Here is a 15,106-nt window from a genome sequence, read left to right as displayed (position 1 = left end):
GAATTGTGACCTCTTTATTCTGGTCAAAGGTGACTGTAGAGCATACCCAGCGACCTGGAAATCACAAAGGGACAGCTAATTTCACATATGACTTTGGCAGTTGAATAGAAAACAAGGACACATCTTTATTTTGGAATTGGAGTATTCTTTAATTTTTGTGCAAGAGTGCTGTCTTTTGAATAGTTTATGTTGAATTAATAGAGATGACATTTACAGTTACATGTCTAAATGCCTTAAATCAAATTACTTTTTAATCCAATTATATGCTTAATAAGCATTCATTCATCAGTGAAAGGATATAAGTTCTTCATAAGCTCGTTTAGGTAACATATATATAAAGGACATCATTTTCATTAGTGTTACTGCTATTCTAAAAAACAGAGAAGGAAAATATCACAGTTATATTTTCTTTCAATGCTTAATTGTAATAAACAATTGGACACAAACATAACTGGGCCTAGAAAAACTCATTAATGTAACTAGGTATGATTAATTTCATTCTATTCAACAACATTTAAATATTCCAAGTGTAAAATCAGTAAATAACTCCAAATCTATTGAAATCAGTGCTTTTTTTGTAAAAAAAAAAAAAAAAAAAGGTGCCGGAACTCACACATGTCATACAACCTGCCTTGCCTACCCTACAAGGTTCCATCCAAAAAAGATGCCGGAACTCCGTTCTGGGTGTTCTATGAGAAAAAAAGCCCTGATTGAAATAGCAGAGTTTTACTAGGAACCAAGAAATGAATTCCAATATTGCCATTTTGTCATTCAAATTAAAAAAGCACAATATTGAAAGGGTTCTCTCTTTGTATGTGTGAATATTCATGAAAAGTACAAATTTATAAAACCAGACTTTAAAATAATACAAAATTCTGTAACTACCTTTGTCGTGGCGAAGGGGCTTGCGTAACTCAATGAAGCTATAAGCTATGCCGTGCAGGGCCACCCAAGACGGACAGGTTATAGCAGAGAGTTCTGACAAAATGTGATCCACTGGAGAAGGAAATGGCAAACCACTCCAGTATCTTTGCCATGAAAACCCCATGGACAGTACTAAAAGGAAAAAAGATATGACGCTGGAAGATGAGCCCCTCAGGTCGGAAGGTGTCCAATATGTTACTGGGGAAGAGCAGAGGGCTAGTACTAGTAGCGCCAGAAAGAGTGAAGCGACTGGGCCAAAGCCGAAAGGACGCTCAGCTGTGGATATATCTGGTGGTGAAAGGAAAGTCCGATGCTGTAAAGATTTTTTCTCCATAGGAACCTGGAATGTAAGATCCATGAATCAAGGCAAGCTAGACGTAGTCAAAAAAGAGATGACAAGACTGAACATCGACATCTTAGGAATCAGCGAACTAAAATGGACAGGAATGGGTGAATTTAACTCAGATGACCATCAGGTATACTACTGTGGGCAAGAATCCCTCAGAAGAAATGGAGTAGCCTTCATAGTCAATAAAAGAATAGGAAAAGCAATACTGGGATACAATCCCCAAAATGACAGAATGATCTCAATTCGAATCCAAGGCAAACCATTCAATATCACAGTAGTCCAAATCTATGCCCCAACCACTGGTGCTGAAGAGGATGAAATTGACCGGTTCTATGAAGCCCTACAGCACCTTATAGAATTAACACCAAAAAATGATGTCCTTATCATCATGGGGGATTGGAATGCTAAGGTAGGAAGCCAAAAGATAACCGGAATAACAGGCAAGTTTGGCCTTGGAGTACAAAATGAAGCAGGGCACAGGCTAATAGAATTTTGTCAAGAGAATACGATGGTCATAACAAACACTCTTTTCCAACAACCCAAGAGACGGCTCTACACATGGACATCACCAGACGGTCAACATAGAAATCAGATTGACTATGTGCTCTGCAGCCAAAGATGGAGAAGCTCTATACAGTCAGTAAAAACAAGACCAGGAGCTGACTGTGGCTCAGATCATGAGCTTCTCGTTGCAAAATTTAGGCTTAAATTGAAAAAAGTAGGGAAAAGCACTAGGCCACTCAGGTATGAACTAAATCATATTCCTGATGAATATACAGTAGAGGTGACAAATAGATTTAAGGAACTGGATCTGATAGACAGAGTGCCTGAAGAACTATGGATGGAAGTTCGCAACATTGTACAAGAGGTAGCAACTAAAACCATCCCAAAGAAAAAGAAATGCAAGAAAGCAAAATGGCTGTCTGAGGAAGCTTTGCAAATAGCTGAGGAAAGAAGGGAAGCGAAAGGCAAAGGAGAAAGAGAAAGATACACCCAATTGAATGCAGAATTCCAGAGATAGCTAGAAGAGATAAGCCTTCTTAAATGAACAGTGCAAAGAAATAGAAGAAAACAACAGAATAGGGAGGACCAGAGATCTCTTCAAGAAAATTGGAGATATGAAGGGAACGTTTCATGCAAAGATGGGCATGATAAAGGACCAAAATGGCAGAGACCTAACAGAGGCAGAAGAGATTAAGAAGAGATGGCAAAACTACACAGAAGAACTATACAAGAATGAGCTTAACATCCCAGATAACCACAATGAGATGGTCACTGACCTCGAACCAGACATCCTAGAATGTGAAGTGAAATGGGCCTTAGAAAATCTGAGCAACAACAAAGCTAGTGGAGGTGACAGTATTCCAGCTGAGCTATTCAAAATCTTAAAAGACGATGCAGTAAAAGTGCTACACTCAATTTGCCAGCAAATTTGGAAAACTCAACAGTGGCCACAGGATTGGAAAAGGTCAGTTTACATTCCAATTCCAAAGAAAGGCAATGCCAAAGAATGTTCAAACTATCGCACCATTGCACTCATTTCACATGCTAGTAAAGTTATGCTTAAAATCCTACAAGCTAGACTCCAGCAGTATGTGGATCGAGAACTACCAGAAGTACAGGCAGGATTTCGAAGAGGCAGAGGAACTAGAGATCAAATTGCCAACATACGCTGGATCATGGAGAAAGCTAGGGAGTTCCAGAAAAACATCTACTTCTGCTTCATTGACTATGCAAAAGCCTTTGATTGTGTGGATCACAACAAATTGTGGCAAGTTCTTAAAGAGATGGGAGTACCAGACCATCTCATTTGTCTCTTGAGAAACCTATATGCGGGTCAAGAAGCAACAGTGAGAACCGAACACGGAACCACTGATTGGTTCAAAATTGGAAAAGGAGTCCGGCAAGGCTGTATACTGTCACCCTGCCTATTTAACTTATATGCAGAGCACATCATGAGAAAGGCAGGGCTAGATGAATCAAAAGTTGGAATTAAGATTGCCGGGAGAAATATCAACAACCTAAGATATGCAGATGATACCACTCTAATGGCAGAAAGTGAAGAGGAACTAAAGAGCCTCTTGATGCGGGTGAAGAAGGAGAGTGCAAAAGTTGGCTTGAAACTCAACATTAAGAAAACCAAAATCATGGCATCCGGCCCTCTCAATTCCTGGCAAATAGATGGGGAAGAAATGGAGGTAGTGACAGATTTTATTTTTCTGGGCTCAAGATCACCTCAGATGGGGACTGCAGCCAAGAAATTAAAAGACGCTTGCTCCTGGGGAGGAAAGCTATGGCAAATCTAGACAGCATTCTAAAAAGCAGAGACATCACCCTGCCAACAAAAGTGCGTATAGTCCAGGCCATGGTTTTCCCAGTTGCAATGTATGGCTGTGAAAGTTGGACCATAAGAAAGGCTGAGCGCCAAAGAATTGAGGCCTTTGAACTATGGTGCTGGAGAAGACTCCTGCGAGTCCCTTGGACTGCAAGGCGTTCAAACCGGTCAGTCCTAGAAGAGATCAACCCCGACTGCTCTTTAGAAGGCCAGATCCTGAAGTTGAAACTCAAGTACTTTGGCCACCTAATTCACTGGAGAAGAGCCTAATGTTGGGAAAGATTGAGGGCAATAGAAGAAGGGGACGACAGAGAATGAGATGGCTGGATGGAGTCACTGAAGCAGTAGGTGTGAATTTAAATGGACTCCAGAAGATGGTAGAGGACAGGAAGACCTGGAGGAACATTGTCCATGGGGTCGCGACTGGTCGGACACGACTTCGCAATTAACAACAACAACAACAATGCAGAAATAGTATTGGAGTACACCTTCATTTGATAAATAGATATTCCTGCATTACAATATGTATTCACCTGTCTGAAATGGTATAGGTTCTCCTGCTTGAACAGGGGGCTGGTCTAAAAGACCTCCAATGTCCCTTCCAGCTTCTATTCTATTCTATTCTATTCTATTCTATTCTATTCTATTCTATTCTATTCTTTATTTGAAAATAAACACAATCTTACCAAATGAGATTTGGTACCTATTGGAAGAGGGTAATAGCGAATATATATATATATATATATATATATATATATATATATATATATATATATATATATATATATATATAATTTCAAAACATATACAAATACATATTCAGTTAAGTCAAGCTCAGCCCAAAAAATGACCTGACTTTTTATTTTAAGAAATATTGACTTGCAACTAAGTGGTATTAGTTTACTGTTTCAAATTCAAGGATCAAATAAACTTTTTTTAAAAAATGTCATTTTAAGGAAACTAATAATCATGTAAATAGATAAGCCAAAAAGTGTTTGGTTAGAAACAGAACATTAAAATAATGCAGTTGCATTAAAGCTTAAATTAATATAACATTTTTAAAAGGCTGGAGAAAATAAAATTCTTTGCTTGAACTTGTTGGATTCTGCAGTTCAAAGGAAAACAGAGTATATAATTAACATTTATTCTATTTAAGTGGTGACTCCCAAAGAAGAGTTTCAAATATGACCAGTGCAAGATTTGGTAAACTGTTTGGGATCACTAACAGCATTTAATATTCTGAACTGTATTTGTACTATCAAAAGATGGTGCGCCTAACAATGAAAAGATGTATGGAGCCAAAAGAAGATGGCTTTGAAACCAATGAAAAAGTTTTTTATTAATCAGTTGTTCTGAAAAGTATGTCACACATTCTCATTTTTCTGTGTGAAGCTTGCATTGAAACACGCACACATTACATTAGCTGCTTCTTTTATTTATTGTAAAATATTCCAAGTATTCCAAGATATGTAATATAAACTTCCAAGAGCAGAGCTAAGCCCTTATTATGTATCAGTGTCATAACTATTATCCCTATTATCATTACCTTTGTCTTAGCCCTACTTTGATTTTATTATATACTGTAATACCTTCACTTCCCCATTGGTCAATTTTGTTATCATTCACTTTTATTTTCAGTCTACATGGTCTTGGCTTTAAAACACTGTGCTTCTATTTGACTGAGAACTGCAGCTATATGTGCTTGTCAGATGTAGGTCCCAGAACTTGCCTGCTTGACAAGACCATCCCTCATAATCAGAAAAAAGTATAAAGCCCTAACCCTTTTGGAATGCTGGTGTGTTAGAGAATTTTAATTTCTCTATTGGTAAAAAAATAAATCAGAAGCTCTCACAGTTGACTGCATTTAGCTGATTCAAAATAACTTCTTTATATCAAAATATTTACATTACCATACATTCTTCTTTACAGCAACATAGCTTAATTGAAGACTTCTTACAGAGACAAACCTGAGACTGGAAATCCAGCTCCTAACTCAATACTCTTTTGCACAGACTCAGTAGCACTTTCTTCACATTGGCTGACTGAGTTACCACATGACTCTTCCTATTCATGAATATTCCAACACTCCTCCCTTCATGACAGGAAGAGACATCAGACCTATAGACTTAATACATTTTCCATAGTGAATATTACCCAATGGTTTAGTCATCATGTCTGCCAAATTATCCTCAGAAGAACAATGATATAAACTAATCAATTTTCCTTTTACAGCTTCCCTGACATTACAATACTTAATGTCTACATGTTTACTTCTGTTCTTCACCCTGTCACCAGTTGCCATTTTTATACAGGCAGCATTGTCTTCAAATACCTTTACAGATTCTTTTACATTAATATTTAAATCTTGCAACAACTGTACATACCATGTTACTTCAGAACACAATTCAGATAAAGCAATAAACTCTGCTTCCGCTGTTGAAATAGCAACAGTTGTTTGTTTTCTGGACTTCCATCCAATCAGAGTCCCTCCAAACAATATTATAATCCCAGAATTTGATTTCCTTGTGTTTATGTCATTTGCATAGTCACTATCGACATAACACTTTAATTTCAATTCTTCAGTAATCTGTATTTCAAGACCCAAATTTATAGTTCCTTTTAAATATCTGAGAACCCTTTTTACACCCATCCAATGTAACTTTGTAGGTGCAGCAGTAAAATGACTCAAAATGCTTACTGCGCAAGCTATGTCTGGTCTGGACCACTGTGATAGATATAACAAACTCCCTATTGCTGAGTGATATATCTCTTGATCACAGGTTTCACCTTTGTCCGCACTTAAACTATTATAAAAATCTGTACTCAAGGGTGTGGGAGCAGTATTGCAATCTTTCCTATTATATTTTTCCAATAACTGCTCAATTTTTCTCCTTTGACTGAGAATATAACCACTTTTTTCATTTTTCTGTATCTCCACACCGAGATAATTTTTTATTTCTCCCAAATTCTTTAATTCAAATTTCTTTCCTAATTTATCAGCAAATTCTTTGACTTGTGATGCATCCTTTGCGATGAAGCAAAGATCATCCACAAATGATAACAGTAGACAATTCCCTCCTTGTAACTGTCCAGTATATATACAATTATCAGCTTTGCAACTTTTAAATCCAAGATCCTTTAAAGCAGTATCTAAACAGATATTCCAGTTTATGGCTGACTGCTTCAGCCCATAAATAGCCTTGTTTAATTTATATACTATGTTAGGTTTTGCAATTTCATATCCTGGTGCTTGGATCATATAAATTTCTTCCCCTAACTCAGCATTGAGGAATGCAGTTGTGATATCAAAGTGCCAGATTTTATGCTTATATGCCGTGCCAATGCCAGTCCTAATCTTATACTGTCACTTTTCACAGTTGGCGCAAATACTTCATCGTAGTGCACATTCTTTAATTGTGAAAAACCTTGTGCCATTAACCTGGCCTTATACTGTATATCATTATTTGGCAATACCTTTTTCTTATATACCCACTTACAACCCACAGCTTTGGTTCCCTGTGGCAAAGTCACTGATTTAAATACTTCATGGTCTCCCATGGATTTCATCTCTTTATCCATGGCCTCCTTCCATCTTTCTTGTTCAGCTTTTGGTAATGCCAACATCTCCTTATAACTTCTTGGCTCATACCACACATTGCAAACCTTGTTGGCAGAATACCTGTCAGGCGGAATTCCTTTGTTACATCGCTCTGACCTATGTGGTATTAACTGCTCCTGTGTCTCAATTCTTTCTAGTTTCATGTCTTGTTCAGCCTCTCCTCCCTGAACATTGACATCTTCAATAATCATTTTTTATCATTAGATGAGTTATTGTCATTAAATAGATCACTGTCATTAAGTGAGACATACCCAGAATTTGCATTAATTCTGTCCCAATTTTGTTCTGCAAAATTAGCAGACCTTGAAATTATAATTCTTTTACTTCCATCGCTAAAGCGATATCCTTTTGACCCTGGCTCATAGCCCACAAACCTAAGCTTTCTTGCCTTTTGCTGTCCTTTTCTTCTGATTGCTTTTGGAATATGTACCCATGCAGTACTTCCAAAAATTCTCAAATGTGCCAGTGATGGCTTTCTCCCATATAGAATGGCATATGGAGTATTATTAATGGAGGAACTCCAAAGCCTGTTAACTATATAATTTGCAGTCAATATGGCTTCTCCCAAAAATGACCTGCTCATACCAGAATCCTCTAATAATGAATCTTTCATTGTTTGCAAAACACCATTCCTTCTTTCAGCTACACCGTTCTCTGCTGCTGTGTAAGGATTTGTACATCTGTGTCTTATCCCCAACTGCCCCAACCATTGTTGGAATTTAGTTGACATAAATTCAGTACCTCTGTCAGTTTGCAACTGACACACTTTTTGTCTGTACCTTCTCTCTACAAATCTTACCCACTGTTTGAATTGTTGTAGCACCTCTGTCTTTGATCTAAGCAAGTAGCAAAATGAATACCTGCTATAATCATCAACAATTACCAGTGCATATTTGCTCCTCCCAAACTGGCTTGCATAGGTCCCACCAGATCTGCACGGACCAGCTCTAGAGCATTTTTTGTTTGTCTTGTGCTACATTTACTAACTGGGAATGCCTTTGACTTCAATGCTTTGCATACTGCACAGTCCAAATATGTTTTGCATCCCTTCAAATTTCTGCAAAATCTTGCATTTGCTGCAAAACTTTAAAGCTTGCATGGCCAAGTCTTCTATGCAGAAGATGAACACATGAATCATGCTCTGCAACATTCTTAAATATATGGGAACATTGAACCTTTTGTCCCTGCAATATATATAGATTATCTTCCTTTTTGCCTTCTGCACAAATATTCCCATTCCTTTTGATGAAACACTCCCCATTTACAAAAATGATCTCAAAACCTTGTTTCTCTAAATTAGACACACTTAACAAATTATGTTCCATCTCAGGTACACAAAGCACATTGGTAAACTTTGATTCCAAATATGGAATTTTTACATCGCCTTTTCCAATAACTTTTGCTTTCTGGCCATTTGCCAAAGCCACAGCTTCTTGTGCTACTGGAACAAACCTGCAAAATAATTCAGAGTCATTAACAATTGTTTGACTTGCCCCACTATCTATTAGCCACTTGTCTCTGTTGTTGCTATAGCAAACTTTTGCAACACTAAAATGTTACTTTTGCAAATCAGTCCTTTTTTGTTGCACAAATGTCTTTTGCTGCAAACAGTTCCTCTGCAAACAGTTCCTTTGCAAATGTGTCTTTTCTCCACAAATGTAGCAAGTCTTTCCCCACTGAGCAGCTCTCTGCTTGCAAAATCTCTCCTTTGTTGCAATTTGGTCCGGGTCCAATCTGCTTGTTTCTTCTTCTCTGGAGACTTGCAGTCTGGAACCCCTCCAGGAATTTCTCCTCCTTGTGGCTGCTTCTAAAATGGCATTTTTCTTCTTCATTAAGCAAACATGCCTGTAAAGCCTCAAAATTTAAGTCTTGCTCTTCTTTACACTCAAATATCGTAGAAACTGTGTCCCAGGTTTTATCTAAATTGTTCAACACCAATAAAACCTTCTGGGACTCAGGGAATTTAATCCCACATTGTTTCAAGTCCAAAAATAAACTTTGCATTTTATTTAAATGCTGTTCCACAGATTCACCTGGTTGCAAACAGGCCCTGTAAAGTTTTCTTGACAATTGCACTATATTGCATGCAGAAACATTCACGTGCACAGCTCTCAACTTCAACCAAATCTCCTTTGCAGTCTTTAAATTTGCAACATTTAGAAATTGTTCATCATCTAAATTCAAGATCAGATAAGCCATGATCATGATTTTTCTGATCAACTGCTGCAAACACTTGTGGTGGATTTTCTACAATATACCACAGCTCTTTAGCTTTCAGCAAACATTTTGAGGAAAACACAGAGTTTTCCTCAAATTCCATTGCAGCCATTCTGCTTATTCTGCCTTGTTCTTATATTTTCGAAACACAGGAAATTTCTTCCAGCTTTAAATTACAATGCAGTCCTTAGTAACCGCTGGGCCCATAACCTGTTAGAGAATTTTAATTTCTCTATTGGTAAAAAAATAAATCAGAAGCTCTCACAGTTGACTGCATTTAGCTAATTCAAAATAACTTCTTTATATCAAAATATTTACATTACCATACATTCTTCTTTACAGCAACATAGCTTAATTGAAGACTTCTTACAGAGACAGACCAGAGACAAACCTGAGACTGGAAATCCAGCTCCTAACTCAATACTCTTTTGCACAGACTCAGTAGCACTTTCTTCACATTGGCTGACTTAGTTACCACATGACTCTTCCTGTTCATGAATATTCCAACATGGTAAATGTGGAGTTTGCTTCAAAAGCTATATTTAGCAGTGGCTAGCATTCTTTTCATAGGGTGTGTGTGTGTGTGTTGTGTGTGTGTGCACTCAGATCATGAGTTTTGAAAGCCAACCATGTGGTTGTGATGCTGCTACCACAGCAATTTGATGCCCAGTTCTTTTTAAGTGCAAATCAACCTTGTGCTTTCCATATTAAATGAGAGAAACCAATATGTATCTGCATCAAGCAGCAATATTCCCACTGAACAATGCAGATGTCAACTCTGCAATAAACCTGACTGCAGCCATTTTTTGGGGGGTGGCCACAAGAAGGGGAGGGGGGGAGAATGTATTTCTGGTAGTCTAAACATGAGCAACTTGTGGAAACCAAGGTCATTCCTATGTCAGAAGGACAGAGGAGGATCTTGAGTTAGAAAAGCCCGCCAAGGGGTTCTATTGGGCAGCATGACCAGTGGGGTGTGACTTATTACATTGTATTACTTTGATTCTTGGGGGGAAGGTTTAGACCTGGTTTCACTTTTGAACATGCCGATATTATGTATCCAATAAACATGTTCTTTGAGGAACTTTCTTGCCTTAGAGTTCTGATTTATTTGGTCTTATTGATTGGAACCTTACAGCAGAGCATTGTGAGGCAATATTGTGACTTTTCCCAGGTGTTTTGTTCCTTGAATATGTGACCAAAAGCATATTAGGGGAGTCTCAAAAATTGATTAGATGGGCAGGAGCTAAATATTTAGGGAAATCTAAACCCCATTATGCTTTCTGTAATGTATGGGCTTGCGACTAGTCCACATGGGAACATATTGAATAGCTTTATTGACCTAAAGTTTGGCTTGAAAATTTTAATTTTAAAATAAAGCTTACTTTAACAGTTTGAATACAACTACTATATGCTTGGCAAATTTTCACTTTTTAGGCTAGGTTGATTTAGTTGAAAAAACTGTGGACAAACTTCCTATTGCATTAAGAAAACAATCAAGCAATACAGTTTAAATCAGTATTGCTAAGCTTTGTAGAGCAGTAAATATTATTCAAAATGTTTTAAATAGATATGGAAACATTTTGTTTTGTGTAAAACTACAAAATATCTCATAAAACTAAATATTATTAACATTAAATGTAAAAAAATCTATTGATCATATAGTACAATAAGTTATTTCTAACAATTATCTGGCTTCTGATTGCTTAAGCAGAACATAATATAATTTGTTTTTGTTTTACTTTTCTCTTAAATTTGTTTTTGTAAAATTCAAAAAAGAACTTTTGTAAGCAGAAAAGGTCTTTGTCTAGACAGGCAAAATCTTAGTTTATTGTCCCTTTTTTATATTTAAAAATACTAGGCAAAGGGTCATCTGTTGAGCAGGGTCCCCAATCCCCGGGCCATGGCCCACTGCTGGGCTCTGAGCTGTTCAGAACCAGGCTGTGAAAGCAGCAGATGAACGTGTACGCAGTAGGTGAACACATGCACACGTGTTCCATTTGTGCAAGTGGCAGAAGCATATGTCGGCAGCTCGTGCAGATGGAGCTGCACGTGTGCGCTTGCCATTTGCTCATGCGGAACCATCTCCTCTCCACCCAGCCAGTCTGCAAAGACAATAAGTCTGGGGAACTCTGGACTATAAGATCTCCAAGGTCCCTTCCAAATCTGTTATTCTGTGTGTGTGTGTGTGTTTCAAAATCAGATATTTTTCAGTATTAATTGTTATGTTATTAATCTTAATATTTAACTTATTAAGGAGATCTGATTTTCTCTTTTAATTTTTCAATCTTATTACTGTATATTCCGGCATATAAGATGACTTTTGAGAGCGTCGAAACAGCCTCCGAACTCGGGGGTCGTCTTATACGCCGAGTCATCTTATACGCCGGAAATAAGGTAGTTTCTGGCGTATAAGACGACTTTCTAGGCATGTGACTCGGCGTCGATCATCTTATATGCCGGAAATAACGTAGTTTCTGGCATATAAGATGACTTTCTAGGCATGCGACTCAGCATCGATTGTCTTATACGTCAGAAATACCGGTAGTTTCCGGCATATAAGATGACTTTCTAGGCATGCGACTTGGCATCGATCATCTTGTGACCCGGCGTCGAACTCAGGGGTCGTCTTATACGCTGGGTCGCCCTATACACTGGAATATACGGTAACTCTAATCCCACTTAGTTGACTGAGCCTTTTGTGTGTGAATTTATGTGTGTGTGTGTGTGTATGTAATATGCTATTACATGTATTGGAGAAAAGTTACATTTTCTGTTCTTGCATTTTTCATTCTAGGACAGTGGTTCTCAACCTTTCTAATGCTGCAACCCCTTAATACAGTTCCTCATGTTGTGACCCCCAACCATAAAATTATTTTTGTTGCTACTTCATAACTGTAATTTTGCTACTGTTATGAATATTATGATATGCAGGGTGTATTTTCATTGTTACAAAGTGAACATAATTAAAGCATAGTGATTAATCACAAAAACAATATAGCAATGCTTGCTGGAGAAGCTTACTCTTCCTTGCTCAAAAATGTTGGGAGGGAGGGAAGGGGAAGGAAGGAAGGAAGATTGAAGGGGAAAGGAAAGAAATTGAAGGGGAAAGGAAGGAAGGAAGATTGAAGGGGAAAGGAAAGAGATGGAGAAGGAAGGAGATTGAAGGGGAAAGGAAGGAAGGAAGGAAGGAAGGAAGGAAGGAAGGAAGGAAGGAAGGAAGGAAGGAAGGAGAAAGAGATTGAAGGAAGGGATGGAGATGGAGATGGAAGGAAGAAAGGAAGATTGAAGGGGAAAGGAAGGAGATGGAGAAGGAAGGAGATTGAAGGGGAAGGAAGGAAGGAGAGAGAGATTGAAGGGGAAGGGAAGGAGATGAATGGGTGGAAGGAAGGAAGGATTGATCGATCTTTGGAGAGTCATGTTTTTCCAGATGGTGATGAACTGCAACTCCCAGCATTCCCCACTCTTCCACAGTGCTTTTTAGGGCTGCTGGGGATGGTAGTTCAGTAAGGTCTGGAGACACACACAGATGCCCTCCGACAGCAAGGGAGGCAGGCCGGGCGGCATGGGGGAGGCTCCGGCATGGCACGGAGGGCGGCCGGGGGCAGAGCACGGCCAGGCAACCAGGAGGTGTGGGGATTGGCTCAGCACTGCAGCTCAGCTCAGCCAGCAGTAGCAGCAGCAGCAGTAGCACATTGCCCGAGCAGGGCGGGAAGAGAGGGGCTGGTGGTGGCAAATCATGAAAGCAGCGTCCACACATTCAGGATGCAAATGCCTTGGACCGTTTGGCTCCCTCACCCCTTTATTTACTGATCTGCCACAAACTTGTGCAAACAAGCCCCAAGCAGTTCTGAACGAGCGGTCGTTTAAAAAAAAAAGCTTTCAGCAACGAGGCAGAAAGGGGAATTCACTCACGGCTCTTTTTTTTCCCTTTCTCGGTGACTGGGAAGGCAATCTCTTTCCTCTCTCTTTCTTTCCTTTTTCTCTTTCTCTGTTCCCTCCCTCTTTCTCTTTCTCTCTCTCTTTCCTCTTTATTTTCCTCTGTTTCTCTCTCTTTCCTCTCTCTCTTTCTCTCTCTTAAGGCAACATCGTCAGGGGTCCCCATCGCCCCTGGCCTCTGCACGTCCTCAGCTGAATGGGTGGGGAGGGGGAGCAGGACAGGAGGCAGCGGCTCCGACAGCAGTGGCAGCGACAGGGCAGCATCGTTGGGGTCCCTGCCACCCCTGGCCCGGCCGCCGCCTCCGCTGAGACTCCATGATGCCCGGCCTCACCCTCCGCTCATCTATGGAGCCGCGGTGGAGGCAGCGCCTGCCCGAGCCGCCTGGGGGGCAGCAGGAGGAAGGAGAGGAGGAGGGCGAGGAAACAGTCACCTTAGCCGGGACTCCGCACTGCCCAGCCTTGCCCTTCACCCATCCAATGGAGCCGCGGTGGGGGCTGGTGCCGCATGGCCCCTGCCAGCCCCTCGTCCACTCCGGCTGCTCCCCCCAGGCACCCCTCTTGTCCCGGCGCCCACCCAAGCCACTTTGGGGCAGCAAGAGGAAGAAGGGAAGGAGGAAGGGGAGGGCAAGGAAGCCACTGCCAGCACTAGGCCCCAGGAGGCAGCTCTCCTCTCCTACCTTTGCTGCATCTCCTTCTTCCTTCCCAGCAGCCTGGATTCCCGGCCAGCAGTCCAATGGTCAGGCTGGCTGGGGATTGCAGGGGCTGGTCTCCCTTGGGCCATGGCTTGTGGGAGGGCTGCCCCGCTCAGTGGAGCCTCCAGCGGGCCACTCCCAGCAGGGATCCTGGGGCTTCCCTGGCCGTGCTTCTCCCAGGGGGTGGGGCACCCGGGCGCAGGGCCAATTGGGAGCCCTGCAGGAGGTAAGTCCGCCTGAGAGAAAGAGGGAGAAGGGAAGCAAAAGTGCCTCTCTCTCTCTGTCTCTCTCTGCAAGTGGCAGAGGAAGCCGTGCGGAGACAGATGCGGAGCAGTGTCTCGGTTCCTAAGACCATTGGAAATATATGTTTTCCAATGGTCTTAGGTGACCCCTGTGAAATGGTCATTCGACTCCAAAAGGGGTCGCGACCCACAGGTTGAGAACCGCTGTTCTAGGAAAAGGGATTATTTTTGAATGGTCAAGATTATTGTTTGTATTTTACTTTGGTGAAGATACAGCACTCTAGTTTTTATCATAACTTTATATGGAGGATTCAGACATGTAATTCACATGTATATTCACATTTTTTAACTGCCCATCTCCTTCAGGACTCTGGGAGGTATACAATGAAATGTTAAAATATAAAAACACCATATAAAAACTGAAAATTTAGAATTTGAAATGAGGCAAGAATTGTTTAAATTTAGAAGTTTTAGAAATGTTGGAAATTAGTTTAAAAGCTGAGGGAAGGTTGTCACCAACCAGCCCCAGGGTTGTGTGTGCTTCATGTTTAGCTGCATGCTCCTCTACGTTTTAACTCTTTGTGGAAGGCCAGGAGAGTGGGGGCTATCACACCTGGGTGGGGGAGAGGATATTCCACAGAGTGAGTAAATGCCAGAGAAGGCATATTATTATGCCTATTATCACATAATTATTACAGCTTTTATAAAAATTGTGTTTCTAGAACACAAGTTCTTTGTTCATCAATAGTTTTTCTTCATAAAAATATTTTATAAAGAACAAGTTTAGCCTAT

At 40.2% G+C, this 15,106-nt stretch overlaps 1 protein-coding gene across 4 annotated transcripts in view; it reads left to right on the top strand.

Annotated features, from left to right (window-relative positions):
• PRICKLE1 (prickle planar cell polarity protein 1) overlaps positions 1-15,106 on the top strand; it is a 317,824-nt gene that overhangs the window by 240,317 nt on the left and 62,401 nt on the right. The gene's annotated exons all lie outside the window — the stretch shown is intronic.

This window comes from Crotalus tigris, unplaced genomic scaffold, assembly GCF_016545835.1.
Source record: "Crotalus tigris isolate CLP2741 ecotype Arizona unplaced genomic scaffold, ASM1654583v1 scf7180000017753.6788120, whole genome shotgun sequence".
NCBI classification, from domain to species: domain Eukaryota; kingdom Metazoa; phylum Chordata; class Lepidosauria; order Squamata; family Viperidae; genus Crotalus; species Crotalus tigris.
This window is presented reverse-complemented; position numbering and strand designations above follow the sequence as displayed.